This window comes from Rhinopithecus roxellana, chromosome 4 (genome assembly GCF_007565055.1).
Source record: "Rhinopithecus roxellana isolate Shanxi Qingling chromosome 4, ASM756505v1, whole genome shotgun sequence".
In the NCBI taxonomy this organism is placed as follows: Eukaryota; Metazoa; Chordata; class Mammalia; order Primates; family Cercopithecidae; genus Rhinopithecus; species Rhinopithecus roxellana.
This window is the reverse complement of record NC_044552.1, coordinates 5,387,519-5,413,614: the sequence shown is the minus strand read 5'-3', so window position 1 is coordinate 5,413,614 and position 26,096 is coordinate 5,387,519. Positions and strand designations below refer to the sequence as shown.

At 43.6% G+C, this 26,096-nt stretch overlaps 1 long non-coding RNA gene across 3 annotated transcripts in view; it reads left to right on the top strand.

The window, feature by feature from the left end:
- The first annotated feature begins 1,267 nt into the window (after nt 1-1,267).
- LOC115896964 overlaps nt 1,268-26,096 on the top strand; it is a 74,209-nt gene continuing 49,380 nt past the window's right edge. For 2 of the 3 annotated variants that reach the window (XR_004056916.1, XR_004056918.1), the window contains exons 1-3: nt 1,268-1,594; nt 14,007-14,087; nt 25,725-25,872. This is a non-coding gene — a long non-coding RNA (uncharacterized LOC115896964). The remainder of the gene's footprint in view (nt 1,595-14,006; nt 14,088-25,724; nt 25,873-26,096) is intronic. The other variant, XR_004056917.1, reaches the window with a different exon arrangement.

Sequence of the window (26,096 nt, the reverse complement as noted above, 5' to 3'; positions counted from 1 at the left end):
TAATTGTTCCCTTTAAAATGATTTGGTTTATGTTATGTGAATTTTGCCTCAATAAAAAAGAGAGAGAAACAGTGAGAAAAAGAGGAGAAACACCTGGCAGTTATACACTGCCAGCCATGTGCTAGGTCTACACTGCCATTAAAGATGGACTAGTTTTAATATTTTGATGAGCTCAGGCCGGGCACGGTGGCTCACATCTGTAATCCCAGCACTTTGGACTTTGGGAGGCCAAGGTCGGCGGATCACCTGAGGTCAGGAGTGTGAGACCAGCCTGACCAACATGGCAAAACCCGGTCTCTACTAAAAATACAAAAATTAGGCCGGGCATGGTGGCTCATGCCTGGAATCTTAGCACTTTGGGAGGCCGAGGGAGGTGAATTGCCTGAGTTCAGGAGTTCAAGACCAGCCTGGGCAACCTGGTGAAACCCCATCTCTATTAAAATACAAAAAAATTAGTCTGGTTTGGCAGCATTTGCATGTAGTCCCAGCTATTCAGGAGGCTGAGGCAGGAAGCTTGAACCCAGGAAGCGGAGGTTTCAGTGAGCCAAGATTGCCCCATTGCACTCCAGCCTGGGCAACAGAATGAGCTTCTGTCTCCAAAAAGAAAAAAAAAAATTAGCTGGGCTTGGTGGTGAGCGCCTGTAATCCCAGCTACTTGGGAGGCTGAGGCAGGAGAATTGCTTGAACCTGTGAGATGATGGAGGTTGCAGCGAGCTGAGATTGTGCCACTGCACTCCAGACTGGGCAACAGAGTGAGACTCTCTCTCTCTCTCTCTGTATGTATATTTTGATGAGCTCATTAAATACATTCACAATTGTTTCATAAGGTAGGGATTAATAACACTCACTTTTACAGAAAAGGAGTTCATGGAAAAGAATCTGATTGTTTCTCTGTTTTGTTGTCACTTTGTGTTTTGCTGAGATAATCCAAAGAGTTCCTTCAACAAGCAGAACCCAAGGAAACATGGGTGAGGTTACTTTAAGGCTTGGAGACTTATCAACTAAAGGAAGTGGGCCAGGGAAGGGCTAGGTGCTCTGACATTCCAAATATAGTCTGCTTGGCCACTGAGGAAGAGAGATTTGTTGCTAGCAACAAGTACTTAGAACGTGTGTGATTTGGCATGTCTCGAACTGTGAAGTAGATGCAATGCAGGCAAAAAATTGATGATGCTACGGGGAGGGGCTGTGTAGGGTGTTAATCGCCATCTGCAGTGCCTGAAGGTGGGGTGGGGAGAAGTGAAGAATCTCTTCCTTTTTAATAGATTTTCAAGATGGGAAAATCATATTGCAACCCACAGGCATTTGGAAACAATTTGTGCCGAAGACAGAAAGTACACCTAACGTTAAGCTGAAAAAACTGGACGCTCCCAGCAAACTCACTTTGCAGATTCCTGGATGTCAGAAGAAAATGCCAGAGGATTTCACTTGGCATTGACCCCTTACTACTTCCAGCCACTTACCCTGGACAGTAGAAAGAAGGAACAGAAAGCAGGGTAGCTTAAGAGGAGTAAGTACCAATGGCTGTGGGACTTCAAATCACCACCTAAGATTACTTCTTTGATTTCTGAAAAAGTAGGTCAAAGGAAGACATCAGGTGAGATGTGAATGGGGAAATGGGGGTGGGGGAGGAAGAGTTAAGCTTGATTCACCACCCTATAGGCATGTGGTGAAGCAAATTCTTTGGCACTGTTTATAATTCACCTTAGAAGGCACGCTTGTGAAATCTTTAAGAATCATGAATGTTGTCCCCGGAAGAAGTAGGTACATCTTGGTAGGTAGGTAAAGATTCAAGCCCAGATCTTGAGTCTTTACTTTAATTCTGCCTGGGACAAAATTACAGTATGAATGTTCAGTTGAAAGTGCAAATTAGCATAGAATCATTGGTCCAAAAGTTGAAAAGACTTTTGACTAAATCCTAGAAGAAAGATGAATGTAAAGTTACAGATAGAAAACCTTAGACTCATATTTTATTTCTTAAAACTCTAAAACTCTGAGCTTTTATCCTTATTCAACCATCAAATTGATCAGCACTTCCTGTTGAGTTAAACTCTGAATTGAGGGTCTTTTTCCCCTTGCCTACCTTCATTCAGGCCTGTGATATTTCTTTTCCTTTTTTGTAACTTTTTTTTTTTATTGTGGTAAAATACACGTAAAATTAATATTTTAAACATTTTTAAGTGTACAATTCAGTGCATTTAGTACATGTGCAATGTCGTATGACTATCCCCACTTCCTTTATAGTTCTAGAGAAACAGAATGTTAAGGATGAAGTCCAGGTGCTGTGGCTCACGCCTGTAATCCCATCATTTTGGGAGGCCAAGGTAGGACGATCGCCTGAGCCCAGGAGTTTGAAAGCAGCCTGGGTAACATAGTGAGACCTCATCGCTACAAAAAAAAAAAAAAAAAACTAGCTAGGCATAGGGTAGTGTGTCTGTGGATCTTAGCTACTCAGAAGGCTGAAGTGAGAAAATTGCTCGAGCCCAGGCAGCTGAAGCTGCAGTGAGCTGCGATAGCACCACTGCACTATAGCCTGGGCAATAGAATGAGACCCTGTCTCAAAAAATTAAATTAAATTAAATTAAAAAGAAAAAAAAGGAATGTTAACGATGGGTTTTCTGAATTGGTTCTGCAGTTTCTGGAATTGGCTCTCTAATCTGATTAGATTTAAAGATGCTTATGACTTTATTTTTAGCAGTAATGAGAGCACTGGTAGTCCATGGCATGATCTTACAATAGAGATAAGTAAAATACCACCATTGGGTACTCCTTAGCAACCTCTTACAAGAAGCAAGGAGCTGGGGGTGGTTGTGGGGGGCTATGTATATACTTATGAACAATTTTTTTTTGGCAAACTATCAAGTGTAATGAGATTGGCTGGTTGATCCAAATGTCACTGGACAAAGTGGGGAAAGAAAAGGATGAGCTCAGGGATTTGAATCTTCAGTTTAAGCCCCATGTACAAAACCTGAAATCTTCTCTGTGTGCCCTGAAATATCGTTATTGCTTTTAGCAGCAGGGCTATGATTGCTAAAATCAAACACAGAATCTTATCCTGAGACTGGCTGAATTACTGCACAGGTTAAACTCTCAGCCTCACAGGAGTCTAACGTTGAAGTGAGGAAGATATGCACTTTGATAGTTGGAATGGGGATATGTGGGAAGACCTGATGAAACTGGGGAAATCGAGCCCCTGGAATCTGATAAATATTTGCCAGTGGAAGAGGCCTCTCTATCCTTTGTGGAAGCCACCTTCCCACTCCCAGTGGTAGTGGCCTCTTCAGCCCCTCACCTCTCATCTGATGGGATTAAACTTGCATTGTCCTAGAAAACTGTAATGACCTCCTCTGTAGTAGATGACATGCTAGACAATGATTCTCCTCAAGACCCATTTCTATCACCCCTCTTTGCTTCTAGACCCATAACTTGATTCAAGTCCTAGTAGGCTCCTAAAGGTAAGGTACAAAATGTAATTCACAAGGAAGTGTACTACAGTTCAAAAGAACTACTGGAATTTTCTAATTTATACAGATAGAAATCTGGGAAACATGTGTGGGAGTGGATATTGAGGGTGTGGGATAATGGCAGGAGGAATATAAAGTTGGATTAGGTGGAATTCATTGATGTGGACTCACTAAGCCGAGATTCTGTACTTAACATTACAGCTTAGGCAGTTAGAAAGGGCTCCAATTGTTTGTGCTATACTTTAGTTTGCTTGTTCCCTCCAAATCTCGTGTTGAAATTTGATTCCCAATGTTGGAGGTGGGGAACAGTAGGAGGTGCTGGTTCAGGGGGCAGATCTCTCAGGAATGACTTGGTGCCATTCTTGCAAGAGTGAGTGAATTCTTGCTCTATTTGTTCCCACAAGAGCTGGTTGTTTAAGAGAGCCCAGTACCTCCCTCCCTACCACCTTCCTTTCTTGCCATGTGATCTCTGCACGCACCAGCTCCCCTTCACCTTTTGCCATGAGTGGAAGCAGCCTGTGGCCCTCACTAGTTGCAGATGCTGGCATCATGCTTCTTGTACAGCTTGCAGAACCATGAGCCAAAGAAGCCTCTTTTCTTTATAAAGTATCCAGCCTTAAATATTCCTTCATAGCAACACAAAGGGACTAAATTTTGGTTGGTTGGCTGAAACATGGACCAAAAAGTGAGCAATATTGAGTGAGTTCAAAATGCTAGAACTGCCCTAGTTTAATATAGAGGAAGAGATTCAAAGTCTTAGGGAGATTGAAATGTTAGAGTGGATTTGTCATTTAGTATCTTCCCCCTCACCCAGGGAGAGTCCGGAAGAGATATTTTTCACCACAATTGTGAGACATAAATTTGTGAGGGAATCCCTGGTATCCTTGAAAAACTCCGTGATCACTCTTCTCTGTAGGTGAGACTTTACAGTGGGATCTGCAGTCACTGAACTGGGAAACCTAAATGCAATGGAGTGATTGGATCCTAGGGTGGCAGGAGCCATGTGGCAGCTCTTAACCACCAAAGACAAAGTGAGTGTGGTTACCTTAAGGGACAGTAGAGTCAAAGCAGCAATCAGAATAGCCTGGCTTCCAGACCGATGGCATTAGCTAGTTGATCATGATGTTTTCAGAAGTGAAGCAGATAGAAAGCCTACTAAACTGTTAATTGATCTGTGTAAACAGCAATGTTCAAGTGAGCAAAAGTCTATCTTGAATCATAAAAGTAGGGAATCATGGCACCTAAATGAATTCCCAGCCTTAAGCCAGTTTACAGAGCCAGAACCCCTTGAATGAAAAGGAAACTAGGTCCGCTTGATGAAGGACCCTGGTACACTGCCAATAATTTACACTGTTACTTTTTCCCCAAGCCTCCCCAAAGGGACCTACAGCCTTTTACCACGGTAAGTGTGCCTTGAGGAAAAGGAAATAATCAGATCTTTTGGGTACTACCAGACAAAGGCTCTGAACTGACATGGAATCTAGGAGACAGGGACCATCATTTGGTCCACTAGCCAGAGTAGGGGCTTATGGAGGTGAGATGACTCACAGAGTTTTAGCTCAGGTCTGTGTCCTATTGACCCAGTGGGTCTCAGAAGCCATTCTGTGGTTATTTCACCAGTTCTGGAATGCATAATTGGAATAGATATACTCAGCAGCAGGCAGAATCCCCATATGGGTTACCTAATCTATGGGATAAGGACTATTATGGTGGGAAAGGCCAAGAGGAAGCCACTAGAACTGCCCTTATATAGGAAAATAGTAAGCCAAAGGCAATACTGCATCCCTGAAGGGATTTCAGAGATTAGTGACAGCATCGGAAGATTTGAAAAATGCAAGGGTGGTGATTTCCACCACGTTCCCTTTCATCTTGCCTATTTGACCTATGTAAAAGACGGTTGGATCTTGCAGAATGACAGTGAATTATCATAAGCTTAACCAGGTGGTGACTCCCCTTGGCAGCTGCTGTACCAGATGTGGTTTCATTGCTTGAGCAAATTAGCATATTCTCTGAAACCTGATATGCAACTATTGATTTGACAAATGTCTTTTTCTTCATATCTGTCAATAAAGACAACAGCAGTTTTCTTTCACTGCAAGGCCAGCAATACACCTTTACTGCTCTATCTCAGGGTTATGCTAACTCTCTCCAGCACTGTATTATAGTCTAATTCATGGGAGTCTCAATCACTTTCACAAGGTATTACATTCGTCCATGTGATTAATGGCATTATGTTGATTGGACCTAGTGAGCAAGAAGCAGTAACTACTTTAGACCTATTGGTAAGAAATTTGCCTGTAAGAAGGTGGGAAATAAATCCAACAAACTTCAGGGGCCCTCTCGTTAGTGAAAGTTTTAGGCATCCAATGTTGTGAAGCTTATTGAGATATCCCTTCTAAGGGAAGGCTAAGTTGTTCCATCTGGCCCCTCTTACAACCAAAAGAGAAGCACAATGCCTACTGGGCTTCTTCAGATTTTGGAGGCAACATATTCTTCATTTGGGTGTGTTACTGTGATCAAAAAGCTGCTAATATTGAGTGGGTCCCAGAACAAGAGAGGACTCTGTAACAGGCCAGGCTGCTATACAAACTGCTCTGCCGCTTGGGCCATAACATCCAGCAGGGCCAAGCAATGGTGCTTAGAGTGTCAGTGGCACATAGGGATGCTATTTGAAGCCTTTGTCAGGCATCTATGGGTGAACTGCAATGCAGGCCTTTGGATTTGGGAGCAAAGCCCTGCCAATCTCCACAGATAACTACTCTCCTTTTGAGAAACAGCTTTTGGCCTGCTGCTGAGCCTTAGTAAAGACTAAATGTTTAACTATGGGTTACCGTGTTACCATGCAACCTGAGCTGCCCATCATGAACTGGGTGTTTTCTTACCCAGCAAGTCATAACGTCAGTTGTGCATAGAAGCACTCCATCATCAAATGGAAGTGATTCGACTTCGACTGATTGGGACTGAGCAGGCCCTGCAGGCACAAGTGAGTTACATGAAGAAGTGATGCAGATGCTCATGGTTCCCACTCCTGCTACACTGCCTTATCTCTCCCAGTCTCATGAGGAGTTTCCTGTGATCAGTGACAGAGGAAGAGAAGACTCAGGCTTGGTTTACAGATGGTTGTGCACAACATGCAGGCAGCTGCAGCACTACCGCCCCTTTCTGGGACATCTCTGAGGGATGGTGGTGAAAGCAATTCCTTCCAGTGGGCAGAACTTTGAGTAGTGCACCTTGTTGTTCACTTTGCTTGGAAAGAGAAATGGGTTGACATTTGTTTATCCTCATTTATGAGCTGTGATCAGTAGTCTGCCTGGATGGTCAGGGATGTAGAAAGAGCTCCACTGGAAAATTGGTGACAAAGAAATTTGGGGAAGAGATATGTAGGTAGACCTCTCTGAATGGGAAAAAAAATCAACATAATTGTGTCCCATGTGAATGTTTGCCAAAAGGTAACCTCAGTAGAAGAGGATTTTAATAGTCAAGAGGACAGAATGACCAACTCTGTGGATACTAGTTAGCCTCTTTCCCCAGCCATCCCTGTCATCGCCCAGTGGGTTCATGAACAAAGCGCCCATTGTGGCAGGGATGAAGATTATGCCTTGGCCCAGCAACATGGACTTCCCACTCACCAGTGCTGACCTGGCTATGGCCACTGCCAAGTGCCTGATCTGCCAGCCTCAGAGAACAGTGCTGAGCCCCTAATATGGCAACATTCCCCAGATGATCAACCAGCTACCTGTTTGCAAGTTGATTACATCGGACCACTTCTATCACGGAAGGGACAGCATCTTGTCCTTAGTGAAATAGACACTTACTCTGGATATGAATTTGCCTTCCTTGCCTGCAGTGCTTCTGCCAAAACCACGATTCATGAACTCACAGAATGCCTTATCCACCCTCATGGTATTCCACACAGCATTACTTTTGACCGAAGAACTCCACAGCAAATGAAGTGTGGCAGTGGGCTCATGCTCATGGAATTCACTGGTCTTACCATGTTCCCCATCATCCTGAAGCAGCTGGCTTGATAGAATAGTGAAATGGACTTTTGAAGACTCAGTCTAGTGGCAGCTAAGTGTCACTACCTTGCAGGGTTAGGTCAAGGTTCTCTATAAGACTGTATATGCTCTGAATCAGCATTTAATCTATGATGCTGTTTCTCCTGTAACCAGAAACTCACAGGTCCAGGAATCAAGGGGTTGAAATGGGGTTCTACCACTCACTATTACTCCTGGTTACCCACTAGTAAATTTTGCTTTTTGTTCCCATGACTTCATGCTCTGCTGGCCCACAGGTCTTTGTTCTAGACGGAAGAATACTTCCACAGGGAGACATAGCAATGCTTCCACTGAACTGGAAGTCAAGACTGCCATGAAACCACTTTGGACTCCTCATTCCTCTAAATCAACAGACAAAGAAAGGAGTTACTGTGCTGGTTATGGTGACTGACTCTGACACCAAGGGGAAATTGGATTACTACTCCACAACAGAGGGAAGGAAGAGTATTTCTGGACTACAGGAGATCCCTTAGGGCACCTCTTAATATTACCAAGCCCTATGATTAAGGCCAATGGAAAACTGTAACAACCCAAGCCAGGAAGGATGTTGGCTCAGACTCTTTAGAAATGAAGATTTGTGACCATCTGAGGCGCTTGTTGAAGGCAAGGGAAATACAGAATGGGTAGTAGAAGAAAGAGGTTATAACCACCAGCTATGACAACATGACAAGTTACAGAAATGAGGATTGTAATTGCTGAGTGTTCCCCCATTTTGGTTGTGTGTGTGTGCACGTGCAATGCTGTTTCTATTATAAGGACCCTAAATCCCAGGCCATGAGTTTCATTTCAGAAGCAGCAGTGAAAAACACTCTTATAATACTACAGCCCCTCAAATACTTCGCTCACCTTCCAGGAAACTTGTGAAATATTTTTACTAGGAGACAAAAATGATTTTTTTCATCATTGACTATCACACTGGTGACAGATGAAAGGAAATACTAGTAGAGGAGAAATATTAAATACCTGGGAAAATGATTAGCCTACAAAACAATAAAACATACACATTGAAACAAGATTCAGTTTATACAGTCCACTTAATTGAAAAAGACCCTAACACTTAAGTGGCTGGTTGGGTTGTGTAAAATTTTTGGAAGCAATCAAAATTGATTAGCTTCTTTGATACAATGTTAAATGTTTATTAAAAACCACAAAAACACTTACATCACTGATAGCGTTGTTCAGCCAGTGACCACCAGAAATATACACACGCCAAGCTGGGTTTAATGCTTACAAGGAGCCACAGAGTTGCTCAGTCGGAGCTTAGAAAGGACTTGTGATAGGATTTTGGCTCATATTAGGTGTTTAGGGGGAAGATTTAAGGAAGTGGGGCTTTGTTCTGGATTGGATGCTCTCAGGAAGTGAGAGTAATTCTATGAATAAATCTAATCTAGAAGGCAAAAAAACTAGAGCAAGGCTAAAGCTTAAAATGGGTAAGGAAGCTGTGGCAGCCATTCATTTATCCAATATAGGAAGATGCTTGGGTCATTTTTGTGGTTTGTGCATTTGTCTGGATTCAGACATGATTGTGGAGTGGTCTTTTTCTTGTCCTGATCCTTTGTGGCCTCAGAGGGGCCTTGTCTGATGTTAGAGTTCGGTGAAATTGTTTGTGTTCAGCAGGAGAACACATGGGCTAGCTGTGAGGGCCAGGCCTGCTCCTAATGTCAAAGGCTGCTTTTCTCTTCCTCACCTTTCAACCCCAACACTGTGTGTATTCGTCTACTTGTGCTACCATAACAAAATGCCACAGACTGGGAGGCTTAAACAACAGACGTTTATTTTCTCACAGTTCTAGGGGCTGTTAAGTCCAAGACCAAGGCATTGCAGATTTGATTTCTCCTGAGGCCTTTTCCTTGGTTTGCAGATGGCCACTTTCTCTCTGTGTCTTCAAGTGACCTTTCTTCTGTGTACATGGAGGAAGAGAGAGAGCTCTGCTTTCTCCTTCTCTTTTTATAAGAACACCAGTCATAAGGATTTAGGCTGTACCCTTCTGACCTCATTTAACCTGAATTATCTCTCTAACATCCCTATCTCCAAATACAGGGGGTTAACACTTCCATGTATGAATTTTGGCACAATTTGGTTCACAGTACTGTGCATCGGTCCAGATTTCTGGAGAGATCTTTCACAGAAGGTTAAAAAGAATGCACGTGTTGATGGTGGTATTATCTTCCATAGTAAAACTTAGAAATAGGCAAATATTTAACAAAGCAGAATGGACAAAGCAGGTGAAGGCTCAGTGAACAAATGGGCTTAGGGGTACTCAAATGGTAGTAGGGTGGTGGGTTAATTGGTAACTGTTTTAATTATTATTTTTTTATGTTGTTATAATACTGCTTTTGCAGCAATCATCATGCAAATACTTATGGGAAAGTTGATAAAGAGACTTAAACTTTTTCTCCCCTTGGAGTAAGTGAAAGCTAGCAAGTGCTCTGACAGCATGTTTTAGTGTACTTCTGTGGGAAACAATCAGAAGGGGGACCAACAGGGCTCTGAAAGTGGGGAGGGACTCCACTGCAGCAGGAACATCAGCAAAGGGCCAGAAAAGGACAGCTTGGGAAAAACCTGGCAAGCACCCCACTTTCCTGATTTAGCCTACTGTGGGCTCTGCGGTATAGCCTGTGATGACCCAAATCATTTCCTGGATTCTGCCTTCAGAACTGAGCTGAGCCCCTGTGTGGTGCTGCTGCAGTGCCCCCAAACAGATGGGAAGGAAGCATAATTGAAGAAATAATCCCCCATGGTGGCCCCCCTCCCCGCCCCCGATGGAACTCTCACTCCATTAGAGCAAACATTCCCAGAGGTATAAGATGATGAATGAGAGATTCTTTTGTCTGGTTTTGTTACTGCCCTCATAACTATGCTTTTAGTTTTTTTCTCTTTACCTGGAAGAATTGCCCTCAACTTACGTAACAGGTGGAATAGACCCTTGATTTAGATTGTAGGTCCTGAAGTGCTCAGGAGCCCTAAGCATGTGGCCCATACCCATTTTAGGACAGATGGTTATGGCGGAGCACATACTGCAACCTTCACTGGCAAAGCAGAGTCCAATGCTACTATCTGGGCCAAATCTATTTATAGGATCGAGTCTCCAATCTCTCATAACAACTGATTTCCCCTAATCTTTATGGTGAGCCTAAGTGCCGGCACAGCCCCATAACCCCGAGCCACTCAGACCTCCCCGCAATGCGGTCCTCCCACCCCACTCTGTCACGTGGGGTCCTCTGGAGGTTAGAAGAATTTATTTTGAAATGAAATGGCAAGTGGAAAAAGCTTTTATTTTCATATGGGAAAAACCTCATGAAACATTTTTCTCTTGATTAGTGTTCATAACAGCAGCCTGGAATGCTTTCTGCAACCAATTTGTAGATGTTCTTATAAAACAGATCTCTCTTCTTGATCTGATTTTTCCCCCTGCACATTTGTTCCGCTCAAACCTTTCAGCACATTTGTTAACTTGAGTGACATCTAAAAAAATCGCCACCCCATTAATGTGGAGTCATCCAATCCACGGGGCTGTGCATCACTCCTTTAATTGGGATGGCTTGGTTCCCTCCCAGATATTCCCTCTCAGCCGATACCATTGTGTTTTAAAACTCTGGATAATTATAGTTCTGTAAACGTAGAGGAGATTTGTTGGCTCCAGCCGGCTCCTGCTCCTAATGTAATAGCTTCATTGTTTAGTAATCGCCCTATTCACAAAGCAAAGGGTTCCGTGTCAGCAAAGACATCTATTCAAAGCACCTTCCCTGTGCTGGATAAACACTGGCAGAAGCGGTCTACTAGGCGAACCAAAACACTCACAGGGGACTTGGCCACAGGGCTGCTTTTCCCTTCTCAAATGGGACCGTTCATCAGAAATGTCTTCACCTTTTTTTCGTGACCAACCAATCAGCCTGCAGGCAGAGGCTTTTGCTTGGCTGGTGAAATCCTCGATAAACGCTAACAAAAAACTTTGTGGGAAAATTTTGTGGGAAACTCTGTGCAGAGCAGAAATGAGGCGAAGGGGCTGAGCTGAGATGCCAACCGGTGGGGAGTGGTCCACACATGCTCTCCCCAAGGAGGACAGGGGAAAGATAAATGTCCCTAAGCTGTTTCCTAGAAAAAAATCCAGAACGATTTCTGGGAGTGCTGGGGGAGAGAGTCAACAGTGGCCACACAATGTAGGAAGAGGTAACGAGGTTCTTAGATTCTTTTGAGAACGTTCACTGGAGTTTAGACCCTGAGTTTTCTAACCAGTGGGAGCCCAGTGAACGTGAGAGCCCAGATTTCTCTGGCTCTTGCGTACACCCACTAATACAGGAGCATGCACTCTCGGAAAATTCATCCCTCCTGTGCTGGTGTTTCTGAAACTCCCTGGGAAATCTACTTAGAGGGTAAAGAACTTGAGCCAAGCATAACTGATTTGCACTTACATTCACGGCGAACCTAAGAGCCTAGCACTACCCTGAAGACTCTCAGCAAACCACGCAGTCTACACATGCTGCTTTGCAACCTCCTCATTTCTCCTCGATCTGGTCCTGACCCTGCAGGCCTCAGGAGGGCAAGCCAGCATCTTGGGAGGGGGCAGAGGTGAACAAGAGAAAAAGCAGAGGGAGATTTTTAAAATAATCGCTGTAAGCGGTGTAAGTATAGAATATCCCATGTGTGTATAAATATATATTATATAGGTATATCATACGTATAGATATACCTATATAATATATATTTACATATGTATGTGTGTGCTGCATATATGTATTAAAGGGATGGCAGCTTTGGCATAAAGATTGTTTAGAGGTGAAAATATTTAAAATCTTATCTGAACTTTCCTTATCTGACTAACAAAGAGTCTTTCAAAAATACAGGCTGCTGTTAACCCTGCTTTCAGGGGGTTTCCTGCAAATTCCAGGAAGTGGACACATTGCCCCTTCCCATTAGCACAAAGAAAAACTCACAGCACCTTACACATTTTCCCATCGAATCCATAAATTCCTGCTACTCCCTTTTTTGTTATATTGGTACAAATTGAGCATCCTTAATCCAAAATCCAAACTGCTCTAAAAATCAGAAAGTTTTTGAGCACTGACAGGATACCACAAGTGGAAAATTCCAGACACATATATGAACGGAACACAAACTTTGTTCATGTGCAAAATTCTTTTTAAAACTGTGTGAAGTTATCATCTGTCTATGGGTATAAGTTGCATGGAAAACATAAATGAATTTTGTGTTTAGACATAGGGCCTGAGATTCCCAAGGTATCTCATTATGCATAAGCAAACATTCCAAAATCTGAAAAAATCCAAAATCTGAAAAACTTCTAAGTCCCAAGCATTTCAAATAAGGGATATTCAACCTGTATATAAGCCTTTACCTCTGGGTATTCAGTGAGTTACTCATTAGTGATGTCCAATGCACGTGTAAATAAACTTCCTTTTTTCTTCTGCTAATTTGTCTATTGCTAGTTAATTTGCAGGCCCCCAAGCACTCCAAACTAAGTAAATAGACGAAAAGTCTTCCTCCCAATAGTTAATACATATATATAAACATACATGCATAGACATATGTGTATATGTCAGTTCCTACAGGTGCCTACAGGTTATAGACCCCAGGAAATATTCTGGCCACCTGTCCCAGGGGTACCTTTGTCTCCCCCATATCCCAACACACAGTCACAAACCACCACTCAGAGTGGGTCTCTCTCCATCGGGGTCTGCTTCTGTCGGGTGGGCATCAGCTGTGCTCATCCAGTCTGCTGGGCACTCACATCTTCCAGCTGAGGCCCATGGCCCTCCAGTCACCAGAGCCACTGAGCTGTGTATTGTTAACAGGAAGGAGGGAGGGAGCCTCTATTCTCTGTGTGATTTTCTGTTGGAGATATTTTTTAAAGCACTCAAGCTTATGCACTAATGTTTTCTAGAACTTTAATGGAACACCATTTCTATTGTTGTTTTGTTTTGTTTTCTTTCCCTTTAAAAATCTCCCCTTCTCCCCATGGAGATTACACCTGCATCTGCCAGGGCCCTACTGGGGAACCATCCCTTGTTCAGAGCCTACCAGCTCCCTCAGGCCTCTGCTCTGGTCCTGTTAGTGCTATTTCCCCAGCATCAGAACACTGCCCGGCACCTGGCCCAGGTCCACAATCCCTATCCATAATTCTAAAATCCCCAAACCTCTAAAAACACAAAAATTTTTATAACCAACTTGGTGGCAAAACATGAAGTGAAGTAAGGCTGCATTTATCCCACTTGGTGTGAATATTCATATATCTGGCTAGACAGGTCTGTGGAAATACTGTGTTTGATTTGCAAAGTGTTGCCTCCAACCCCTCTAGGGATGTTATATAATATTTGGTTTATGAATATTGCCTTTCTAAAATCTGAAAATTTCTGAATTCTAAAACATAACTGGCCTCAAGGGCTTCTGATATGTGCTTGTGGATTTAGGCACATGTCAATAAATATGTGCTGAATGCATTTCTGAATTCCTCCTTCTTTCCCACCTCCAGGGCTTTGTTACAGGGTCAACTTCTCGGTGCATGGCTCCTTCCAGTCTGATAAGAACCATCCCTCAGCCTTCAGACGAACAGGTATAAGTATCTTTTCCTCATCTATCCTAGGCTTATGGCTTAGACCTGCTATAACACAAGACAAATTAACAAGGGTAAAACATACACATTTCTTTAATGTAAGTTTTACATGACATGGAAACTTCTCCCAAACAGAGAAACCTGTGTATTTTCATGTTCAGGTTTGATGAAAGTGTGATTGGACAAATGGAGTATGATGTCATGGTCATAAACGGGGGAGGGAGGGGAGCTTAGCAAGGCCTGTTTGTCCATATTCTTCTTGGTGTTTCTGTGTCTTCCTTCCTTTTCTCTGGGAGTAAGGAGGGCACCTGTCATATGAGGTCTTATGACTTGCTTCAAGGGAGAAGGAAGAAGGGAGAAGGCATGGTAGAAGTGAACTTCCTGCTTCTGTGCTTTTCTCAAATGCCAAGGTGCTGTATTTTAAGGGAGAGTGTCCTGAACCCCATCACAGGCTTTTCGTAGGCCTGCCCAGGTTCAGTATGACCACTGGGGATGAGCCACATGTGAACTAAAGCCAGGTCCCAACTACACACGGGAGTTTCATAAAAAGAAATCCACCCTTAACATCACGTTAGGACAAAATAAGATAGAATATTTTCAGATCTGAGCAGGCATTCAGGTCTACTCAGTTAGCAGAAAAAAATATTTTTTGAAGAACTGTAATCTAGTAGCAATCATTTATAGACATCCTGAATACAGACATTTATCGACACTCCAGTCATACTGAATCAGCTTCAGATGGGAGTTCTAGAATCCTCTTATTATTATTATTATTATTTTTATTCTTTTTTGAGACGGAGTCTTGCTTTGTCACCCAGGCTGGAGTGCAGTGGCTCCATCTCGGCTCACCGCAAGCTCCACCTCCTGGGTTCACGCCATTCTCCTGCCTCAGCCTCCGAGTAGCTGGGACTACAGGCCACGCGCCACCACGCCCTGCTAATTTTAATCCTCTTATTATCATTTTAATCTTTCTCTCTTTTTCCTCCTCACTCTTCTGCCCAAGGTCCTGAGTCTACTCTTGTATCCCAAAGGGGACGTGCTTAGGTTTATTCTGCAGCTGAGGAAGCTCATGCTTCAGGACTTGTCGCTAACGCAAGCCTCTTTCAAGCCCTGCACCTCCTTTTGTATTTGAATTGATGAGTTCTACTCCTTCAAAATGACCTCCCAAGTTAATTAAGCTCTAGACTCCACAAAACATGACCCCTCCCCTGGGAGACGACAGTTACTGCTGGTCCCAAAGGGAAACCATGGGTGGCTCCCTGTAGTCTTTTCCCATCTTCAGGGTGGAGCATCTATAAGACAACCCTTCCTCATGTGAATAATGATGAATTCTCACTGCATAACTTGGATATTTCATGCTAAAATACTCCCCCGCTTCCAGGAATCAGAGGCCTAAGCAAGGGAAAGTCTATACCTCCCTGAGATAGGGATTTTGACCTCTCATTCATAGATAAGAAAAATGATGCTCAAAGAGCTTGACAAGTCGTTTATCTAAGATCATGCAGCTGGTAAGAGATCCAGTCAGAATTTGAACCCGGGTCCTCAACTCCTAAACTGGTGTTTCTTATTTTATCCTGTATTCCTAATTCATCAGAGGCAACCATTTGAAGAAAGAAATAATCTGGATCCTTCTTTTCCAAGTTAGTTAACTGAATATGCCCTTGAGCATTGCAGAGTAACCTTGCCCTGACAGTGCCAACATTTTCAGTGAACACAAAGATAAGTTTTGAGGCTGCTTTCTCCCCTTTCACTTTTTTTTTTTTAAACCAATGTGTGTTTCAGCAGGAAAAGTATAGGATAAAATCCTTATACTTCAGGTGCTGATGTGCTTAAGCCACTTGACGCTTTTTGGCTTCATTTTTTTAAGAGGGCTTTATGACTTGGAGCTAGAGCAATCCTAACATGTCTGTGTTACGAACATGCTAATATTTGTGCTAATGGCAGGGCGCAAAATCCAGAAAGGCCAGCAACTTGGGGCTGAGAAGCAGGAACTTCTTGTCACCCCCTATGTGACATAAGGGTTCCAACAAGGTGGGCTTCCAGGTGTTGATCCAGTGGGGAGTGCAATGCAGAGGTGACAAGGAAGGGACACTCTGTGAGTTTACAGGAGCTGTCATAACAAAGTACCAGCAATTGAGAGGTTTAAAAAACCAGAAATTTGCCGTCTTATAGTTCTGGAGGCTGGAAATCCAAGATCAAGATGTTGGCAGGGCCATGCTCCCTCTGAAGGCACCAGGGAAGGATCTAGTGTTCCAGGCCTCCCTCCCGGTTTCTGGTAGTTCCTTGACTTGTGGCAGCATGAATCCAAACTTCACATGGTGTTTTTCCTCTGTGTGTGTGTGTTTGTGTCTAATTTTTTCTCTTTCTCTTTCTTTCTTTCTTTCTTTCTTTCTTTCTTTCTTTCTTTCTTTCTTTCTTTCTTTCTTTCTTTCTTTCTTTCTTTCTTTCTTTCCTTCCTTCCTTCCTTCCTTCCTTCCTTCCTTCCTTCCTTCCTTCCTTCTTTCTTTCTTTCAGACAGAGTCTCACTCATTGTTGCCCATGCTGGAGTGCAGTGGCACTACATCAGCTTACTACAACTTCTGCCTTCCAGGTTCAAGTGGTTCTGCTGCCTCAGCCTCCCAAGTAGCTGGAACTGCAGGCACACGCCACCACGCTCAGCTCATTTTCATATTTTTAGTAGAGATGGGGTTTCACCATGTTGGCTAGGCTGGTCTCGAACCCCTGACCTCAGGTGATCCACCTGCCTCGGCCTCCCAGAGTGCTGGGATTACAGGCATGAGCCACCACGCCTGGCCCAAATTTTTTCTTTTGATAAGGATACCCAGTCATATTGTTATCAGGGACTCACCCTACTCCAGTATTACCTCATCTTAACTAATTATTATATTTGCAACAACTATGTTTCCAAATAGAGTCACATTTTGAGGCACTAGGGTTAGGATTTCAAAACATGAATTTGGGTCAGGAGAACATAATTCAGCCTGTCACAGACCAGCCTCTGGATCATCCTTTTCACATACAAAATGCATTCACCCAAACCCAACACTCCTGGAAGTCTTGATGTATTCTAGTATCAACTCTAAGTTCAAAATCTCTTTTAAATATCATCTAAATGAGGTGTGTGCGACACTCAGTGTGATTCATTCTGGAGCAACATTTTTCTCTAGCTGTGAGCCTATGAAACCAGACAAGTTTACTTGCAAGATAGAAATGTTAGGACAGGTATAGGACAGGCTGCCCATTCCAAAAAGGAGAAATCAGAAGGAAAAGGGGACTCAAAAGTTCTGAGCAGGTTCAAAACCTAGCAGGATAAATTCCATTAGATTTTAAGCTTTGAGAATAACCATCTTTGGCCTGATGCTCTGTCCTCTGAGCTCATTTAAATTATGCAGAAAAATTAATTTGCTCAAAGTCTACTAATTTAAAATATTAATCACATCTAAAAGAAAACACCTTCACAGCAACATCCAGACTGGTGCTTGACCAAGCAAATGAGCACAATAGCCTAGTTTAGTTGACACATAAAATTAACCATTGCAAATACTTTTTAAGAAATTACTAAAATATGTCCAAGATGCAAGAAAGTCAGGAAGAAGCTCTTAAGAGAGAAGGTGAAGACATGTTTTGGCTGCTTGTCTTGGCCTATGTTCCAGAGGGGCAGTACTCAGAGGAGTCATCAACTAAAGATTGTACAAAGCCTAGTTTTAATCTGTCACAATGGTTTAGATTAGAGGAATGCACAGAAAGAACTTCGTGCTTTCGGTTATGACAGAGCCAGAGAATTTTCTCTAGTGTCCAGGGTGAAGAGCAGATGAGGTGACTAGGAAGTCAAGTGAAAATAGTGTGAGGAGTAGCCTGAGAGGTACCAGAATATGCCACCCCAAAATATGCCTCTTTGGCGTATGGATTGTTTTGAGCTCGAGGCCACTGAGAACTAGCAGTCTCAGGAAAACCCTAAAACCAAGGCACATGGTTTTCCTTAATAAAGGAAATTTAGATTTGTAGAGATATCTCCCTTTCTCATACCAGGAAAAGGAGTACTCTTAGCAACTTTTATCAGTGAAGAAGGTACTATTTTAAATCTACATAACAAACCTTACTAAACAACTCTTGTCTACCATACTTTTCCTGGTCACCATCCCATAACTTGCCTCCCCCAGAAGCCTCAAACCCCTTTTCCTGTGTTTTATGTTAAGGTGGTATATAAGCCCGAGTTCTAACCACTCCTTTGGGTTACTCACCTCTAGGTATTTCCATGTGTAATCAGGGTGCACATGTTAATAAACTGCTGCTTGTATTTCTCTTGCTAATCTGTCTTTTGTCAGCCCAATTTATAGGCCCCTGCTGAGGAATCTAGAAGAACAGCAGAAAAAATATTTTTTTTCCTCCCTTGTAAGCTCTAAAAGACAACTGACTGATCTAGGGCTGGGTGTGCTGGGAGGGGGAAAGCCACTCATGACCTCCTAAACGTGTATCAACAGACCAATAGTCTATTGTATTGTATTTGTCTGTCTATCTATCTATCTATCTATCTATCTATCTATCTATCTATCTATCATCTATCTATCTTCAAGTGCCATGTGTTGGTCTTTTGCAATGATATATCCCCAGCAGGCAGCACAGGACCTTATGCCTAGCAAGTATTCAGGTAAGAGCTACTGAATGAAAATGTCAATGGACTGCACCCAGCTTCCTAAAGCTCAGTGGTGACTATGTGTGTGTGTGTGTGTGTATTTGTGTATTTTTGAAACCATCTCACTCTGTCATCCAGGCTAAAGTGCAGTGGCATGGTCACCACTTACTGCAGCCTCAATCTCCTGGACTCCAGTGATCCTCCCACCTCAGCCTCCTGAGTAGCTGGGAGTACAGCCTCATTTTTTATTTTTATTTTTAGTAGAGACAAAGTCTCACTATGTTCTCCAAGCTGGTCTCAAACTCCTGAGCCCAAGTGATCCTCCAGCCTCGGCTTCATCCAAGTGCTGAGATTATAGGAGTGAGCTATTGTGCTGGTCAACAACAACATTTTATAGCAGGGTGAGGAAGATGCAATTAGTTTGTGGAGTGCCGTGAACCTATCTCAAAGCCGTGTTTGTCAAGCCAGCACACTCTTTCCCTAGGTCATGTGGCTGTTTGCACAAGGCTGATAGCTGAAAAGAGGGAGATGTTGAAGAACCCCCTGCCACCCCTTGGCTGCCACAAAAGCCTGGTGGTTGTGTGATCCTACGTTAAGATAAAGTGAGTCGGAGGATGCCAGCCTGCTTTCTTCTGTTCTCAGTCTGTAACCAGAGATCCTAATCTTGATGCAAAGTTGAGGTTCACTTCTGGACATGCTTTATTCTAAAGGGCATGGGGGAAGGAGAAAGGGCACATTCTGAGGAGGAGGGAGGCCTCCAAGAGAAATTCCTTCCTACTGGGCAAGGGCAGCAGCACGTTACCCACTTACATCCTCCTGGAAGCCTTCTGTTTGTCCGTCTGTCTAGGGCCCATCTTGTGTGCACTGAAGGGAGGGACATAGAGCAGGCAGCTTGGGTTTATGATGATATTTCCATGTCAGCCTGTTCGGCACTAACGCACTACACAAAACATACCACACGTGATATTCCTTTCCCTGGTATTGCTAACTTGAAATCTGCGTGGCTCAGGGGCCTCCTGCCTTTGAATAAGATTTGGGAGAGAACCAGACGGCGATCTGAGCCTCTAACTTTCCATTGACAAGGAGGCAGCTCCAAACTGGGATTACTGATTTCCATTTCAAAACTGCGTTCAATTTAGTTGATTTAAACGACTTGACTTTCCTCTGTGAAATGACTGTGGCACGTGAGCTCAGCCAGTTGCTCTTTGAAAGGCATCAACATGCTCCCTGCAGGGACTGATGGAGCTCCGCCACCCATTGTTTATCTAAAAACAGCGTTTTATTATTGTCGCTCAATTAGTCCAGACAGCGGACACAAATGACTTTCAACAGCTACATCCTGATGCTCTGCATCACACATAAAATGCCAAAGATTGCTCTAATAGCTAGCTAATAAAATCAAAATGTGCCTTTGTTGACTCAAGATTACTCACATCGTCACTCTTTCTACCGAAATCTCTTCTTAATCTAATTACATACAATGTTTCCACTTTAGTAAAAGAACATTAACCTCAATAATCAACAATTCTGTCCTCAATTTATTTATGAGCAAGCAACCAAGATTTTTCTGAACGTAAACTTTGAAGGAGAGTTTATTTTCTATACACAAACTAGCATATTTTTTTCTCTCAAGGTCAAAATATTATTGCCTCTAGGGTTTTTCCTTTCAAGCTTTTTTCTTCCTAAAAATTGCACAATCTGTCATTTCATAGACACCCACGAAAAGCCACTCCTAAGTTTCTCCCTGTTTATACTAACTGCTGTGAAAATGCTATTATACGCAAATATTTCAACTGTTTTGCAAACATATGCTTTCATACACTCATACTCACCACAGGCGCGGTTGCCTGAAATAGGAAAGGCCCTTTGAAAAAGAAACGAAATGCATTGAGCCTCTCAACATTTACCATTTTTCAATTGCATCTTGGAAGCATGGATGACTTTTAACATTTAGAAATTACATTTGCCAGTGATTGCACTAGAACTTGGTTCTTTGAATGAAAAGATCCCTGACACTCGATTTATACCTCTAATTTAGAGCATGGGAAAAGTTGAGGATCAGAGAAGTGAAGAGACTTAGCTCAGGTGTGTAACCACATGAGGGACTGGGACCCAGGTGTTCTAAGAGCTCCCTGGATGGGTGCAAACACAAAATACAAGAATTGGGGTAGTAAAGACTCCTCCTTATGGTGCGGTCAAGAGGGCCTGGATTCTTCAGTGAGGGTTTAGTTGTTTAGCCGGATTGAAGCTGCGCTTTGTGACTGGCTGCCACCACCCACTCCATTACCTTCATCTCAAAACACACACATGCGCTCTTTGGTAATATAACATTTCTCAAGTTTTCATTTGAGTTTAAGGTTGGACTACATCCAGGCCAAACATAAAGAAAATCTCAAGGCTGGCCCTCCCCTCCTCATAAGCCCTGCCAATTTCCCTCAGGTTTCAGCATAGATGGGGAACCAACGTTACCTCACGTCTCAAGACTCCAACTCTGGGCAGGCTTGGTCTCGCCCCCTCTCTGCACCCTCCTTGGGGTGAGAAGAAAGGGGGTGGTGTTGGCAATGTGACAGGAATTCCTCGTTTTACCCATAAGCAGAGAAATTACAATAAGTCAAGACTGAAGGCCAAAGTCAAGGAACCTGCAATGGCAGAGGTAGGAGCCTGTGAATGAATGTGCATCTGGGAAGCCAGAGCTCTGTCCTCCTGAGCCCACTTCTTCCTTGTTACCTTGGACTGAGCCTCCAGCATTTTATCAGGAGAACCAGAAGCAGGAGGTCATGGCCAAAGAAGTGCCTAAGAGTCAAACAACCTTAACTTTGGTCCACAGCAAAATACATCTGTCACTTAACCAGCTCTAAGCCATTTGGGCACAATTCTTTTTTTAACTAATTAATTAATTTTAGAGACAGCCTTGCTCTGACACCGAGGCTGGAGTGCAGTGGTGTGGCCAAAGCAAACTACAGCCTGGAACTCCTGGGCTCAAGTGATCTTCCCATCTCAGTCCCTTGAGTAACTAGGACTACAGGCATGTGTCACCATGCATGGCTAATTTTTAAAATTTTTTTGTGGAAACAGGGCCTCACTATGTTGTCCAGGCTGGTCTTGAACTTCTGGCCTCAAGCAATCCTCCCACCTCGGCCTTTCAAAGTGTTGGGGTCACAGGTGTGAGCCACCACACCTGGCCATGGGCACATCCCACAATTTTCTTCTAATTATGTTATTCTTACCTCTCAGTGGAACGGACTGCTCTTTGAAAAGCACAAAATGTCCCGTTGATGCAAATCCTTATTTGCCCCAATCTCTTATTTTTGTGGAATGATGATGAGTGCAAAGAAGAGGTAAGAGGCATCTAATGTCTGCAAATGAGTTAGACAAAGAGTACTTTGGCAGGATCACAGGGTTTATTTATTAATTACGAGCTATTACTTAGGGATCATATGTCCTGTGTATGCCTTTAAAAAAATACTTTTTTTTTTTTTTTTTTTTAAATCATGCTGTTATACTTCTGGCCCTCAAATTCTTTCAGATTGGTGACAGTTGGTTGGTTTCTCTTCCTTCGCTGCCTGCCCTCACAGGGTGAAATACCTTCCCCAACTGGGGGCTGCCATCCAGCTAGCTGCTTGGCTGGGTGGCAGGCTTCCTTTATTTCCACTGGCTAACGTCTCAACAGTACTGTACTCCAGCTTTTAAAACCTTCCGCAGGAAGCCACACAAATGACCCTCAAAATGTGTGGGTTTTTCTGGAACTCTTCACCTTGAATTTTTAAGCCCTCACCCTCTCTTAAGTTCTGGCCTCTCCTGCTTTCTGAAACCACAAGGCAGTTAGAGATTCTAATCTCACAACACAAGTCACTTTGGCATTCATAGTCAGATGTCACCTGGGGTCACATTTGCCTGTATGTGGTGGAAAGTTCTAAGCAGTTGCAGTTGCTTTTGTGATATGCCAGTTGACTTGGAGAGACAGCCCCAAAACCCAACAGGAAGGTGGGTTTTCTGAGGCATGTTAAAAATATATTTACGTTTGTTTATATGTGAGTGATTATTTTTAGTCTGCGGAAGAGGATTTGACAAGGATCTAGAGGCTCAGTGGGGGCATGGCATAACTAGCGATATTTGTGCCTGGACAAAAGCAATCATTTGGGCTTTTCTTTTGGTTGTTGCCCCACTTTCCTTTCTCCTTGCCAGTCCCACAGTTATGGAGAAGGAGGTAACACTGAGCCCGGGTCTGCTTCTCCATGTAGTTTCTCTGTTCCTCTGTAGACTGCCTGCCACTACCAGCATGCCATTCTTGAGCAGCACATAGTTGAGCTTTTGGCTTCAGGAAGCTCTTTCTTGCTGTTAAGTGGCAAGGCTGTAACTTCAGAAGTCTCTGCCCTGTGGTGCTGTGCTCAGCATGGCCTGGGTGCTCAGTGGCTAGCAACTGTGAGCTCAAGCCTCACCTTGGGGCCATGTGAGCAGGTTGGCTGGACATCTATAATCTAGATAGTTCCTGCTTTGTTGTGGGATCTCCACCCACTGACAGGTGGCCAAGAAGTTTAAAAAGACATGCTGGTTCTTCAGAATCTGGTTTTATGCATTCTTTTCAGATGGAATGACTGGGAAGTAGGGGAGAAAACAGAAAAGCGCACTGGTGCCCTCCTGCAAATGCAGCATCTGCCCCACCTCCATGCAGTCAAGCAAAGCAGAGGGAATGTGAACCAAAAACTTTAAGATGAGGTGAGGGGAAGACCCCAAAGGACCACTGGCTGACACTAACTCTGGGACCAATGGCAGGGCCCACAGCATTGACAAATCAATGGTGACCGCTCACAGCCTTTGGTACTTGTGTACCATGGATTGCATCTGTAAATTTATTATTTACAGATAAATGTACCCACTCTGTATATGACTGACCCAAAGCAATGACTTGCCAGAGCTGCCATAGCAAAATACCACACACAGTGTGTCTTAAACAACAGAATTTTATTCTCTCACACTCTTGGAGGCGAGAAGTCCGAGATCAAGGTGGCAATTTCATTCCTGGTGAGGGCTCTCTTCCTGATTTGCAGACAGCTGGCTTCTGGCTGTGTCTTCACATGGCCTTTCCTCTGAGTGTGCATGAAAAGAGACAGGGGGAGACATCCCTGGTGTCTCCTCCTGTCTTTACGAGGCCACCAGTCCAATTGGATTAGGGGTCCACCCTTGTGATCCCACTTAACCTTAATTACCTCCTAAAGGCCTATCTCCAAATAGAGTCACATTGAGGGGTTAAGACTTGAACGTACGAATTTAGTGGGGACACAGTTCAGTCCATAGCAAGTCCAGACAATATATAGCTGACTCACTTAGTGTTTGGACCATTCCCCTTACAAGCCCTTTATTATTTTCATGTACCCAGGTCCAGCTGTGCTCAAGCAGCAGCTGTATCTCTTTATCAGAGAGCTGCCGTCGGTCCAGAAACTATTTTGATAGTGCAATAATGAAGATTGACTTCCTTCTAGAAATGACAGTCTTTAACTGGTGAATGACAGGTGAGAGGAGGTGTAAATACTCCAGCTTCCTTGGTCCCTGGCCAGGACAGCAGTGACAGTACACAGGAAGATCTGGAGAGACGATAAGTCACATCTCAGCATTTCCTTTCCTGAGGCTTTGCTCAGTGTTGCATCTTGTCCCGGCATCCTCCTTTACTTCTGGGGCCCACTTCTCACCAGTTTTTCCTGGCGATATTCCTTAAATGAATCACTCAGGGTCTGCTTCTGGGGAGTCCAACCTCAGACAACACAAGACCCAAGTGGAAATATTAGTTCCAACACCCAGAATCAACCCAGCATCCCCTCAGCTTCGAAGATTTCTCAACATTTTGAGGTTCAGGCTTCCTAAGTCATTTCATAAAGATTCTCAGAGTGAAATAATCTATAATCCTGTTACACAAGCATAATAGGCAAGCGTTTTTCCACTCTATGGGGTCTTCTAGAAGATTCCAGCTCAAAGTCAGTACCAAGGCCCTAAGGAAAATTCTGCTTCCTCAGTCTTAATTCGGAACAACCTAGGCCTTGGCCAAAACTTGCAACCAACACACCCACAAATCATATCGTGTTCCCCTCTCCCTGTAGCCGAGCAAATACCAAAGTCAACTGGGGCTTTATATAGCATTCACCAACTTTGGAAAACTTTTCAAAAACTGTTTTAATTTCTTTCTTATTGTCTCCTCAGAGTCTGGTAATTCTGGAAAGAGGCCTGTAGATTGCCACTTGGGGAGTCCAGCAGAAAACTAATCCTGCAACTCCAGAAAGCTGGACAGTAACCCTGCTTTTTCCTTTACTGGGAGCTGTCAGCTCTCTCCTTCCGCTTGACCCTTGGAGCCTTGGGATTGGCTCCTATTGCTCTGCAGAGTGGGCTGCATTGGACACAGTGCAAAGAGTAAAACCAATGATTCAAATGGGGAGAACTGCAGTTACTCGAGCTTCTCCTGCCTTCTATTTACATAAACTTCAAGAACATCTAGTTTAGGGGAAGCATTCACATTTGATTCAACATGACACACTCCTCAGGAAACTTTCCACAGTGCCCACATCACTAGAGCCTGGACTTGCTATGATCACCATGGCTCTTGGGTCAACTCTGGGAACATTCCAAAGATACAAGCTTGGGCCAGAAGCCTAGAGAGAAATACCCAGAAGTCCTACAGGTTATTCCATCTCAATACACACTTCTCAAACAAGGGCTTGTAGGAAGGCAGATACGACTGGAAAGGAGGTCTCAGGAAAGCTCTCCAAGTCCCATTTCTTAGTCTTAGCTTCCCCTGTTGAAGGTACTGATGGCTTTGGAATGGTGGACTGGGACCTGGATTTTCATGTACAGTTTAGTTTCTACAGAGGGTGCTTCCCAAGCTTTGCGAAGGAAAGGAGAAGCTCTGTGGGAAGGAAAAAGATGGAAGCGGGGAGAGGAAAGGAGAAGCAGTCGGTAGCAAGGTTTACCTTGTGTAGGTCACGACTTATTCAAGTTTTCCTGGACATGCGTTTTAGGGCCTTGTTTTCACCGTCAACGCACAGATCTGAGGGCGGCCTAGTGAGCACATCCCCCTGCCTCCCCCCACCGCAGGAGTGTTTGTGTTGGAGGAGGGAGTGTTAAATTCCAACCTCAGTACAACTCTTGAAGACTCTGCCAGTTCAGGTATGGCGAACAACAAAATGTGTTTTTGCTTTTCTTTTCTCTTTCCTTTCTTGCCAATCAGAGTGAATGGATTCTGAGCTTTCATTGGTGTTTAAATTAATTTTTGATGAAAAAATAAAGTTGGTGGCGGGGGAGTGGGAGTTAAAATTACAGCCTGCTCTATAAAGGCAAAGTAATTTCTGGAGGGTCATGAGCTGCCACTGGCAAGCGTGGCCTGGAGTTAG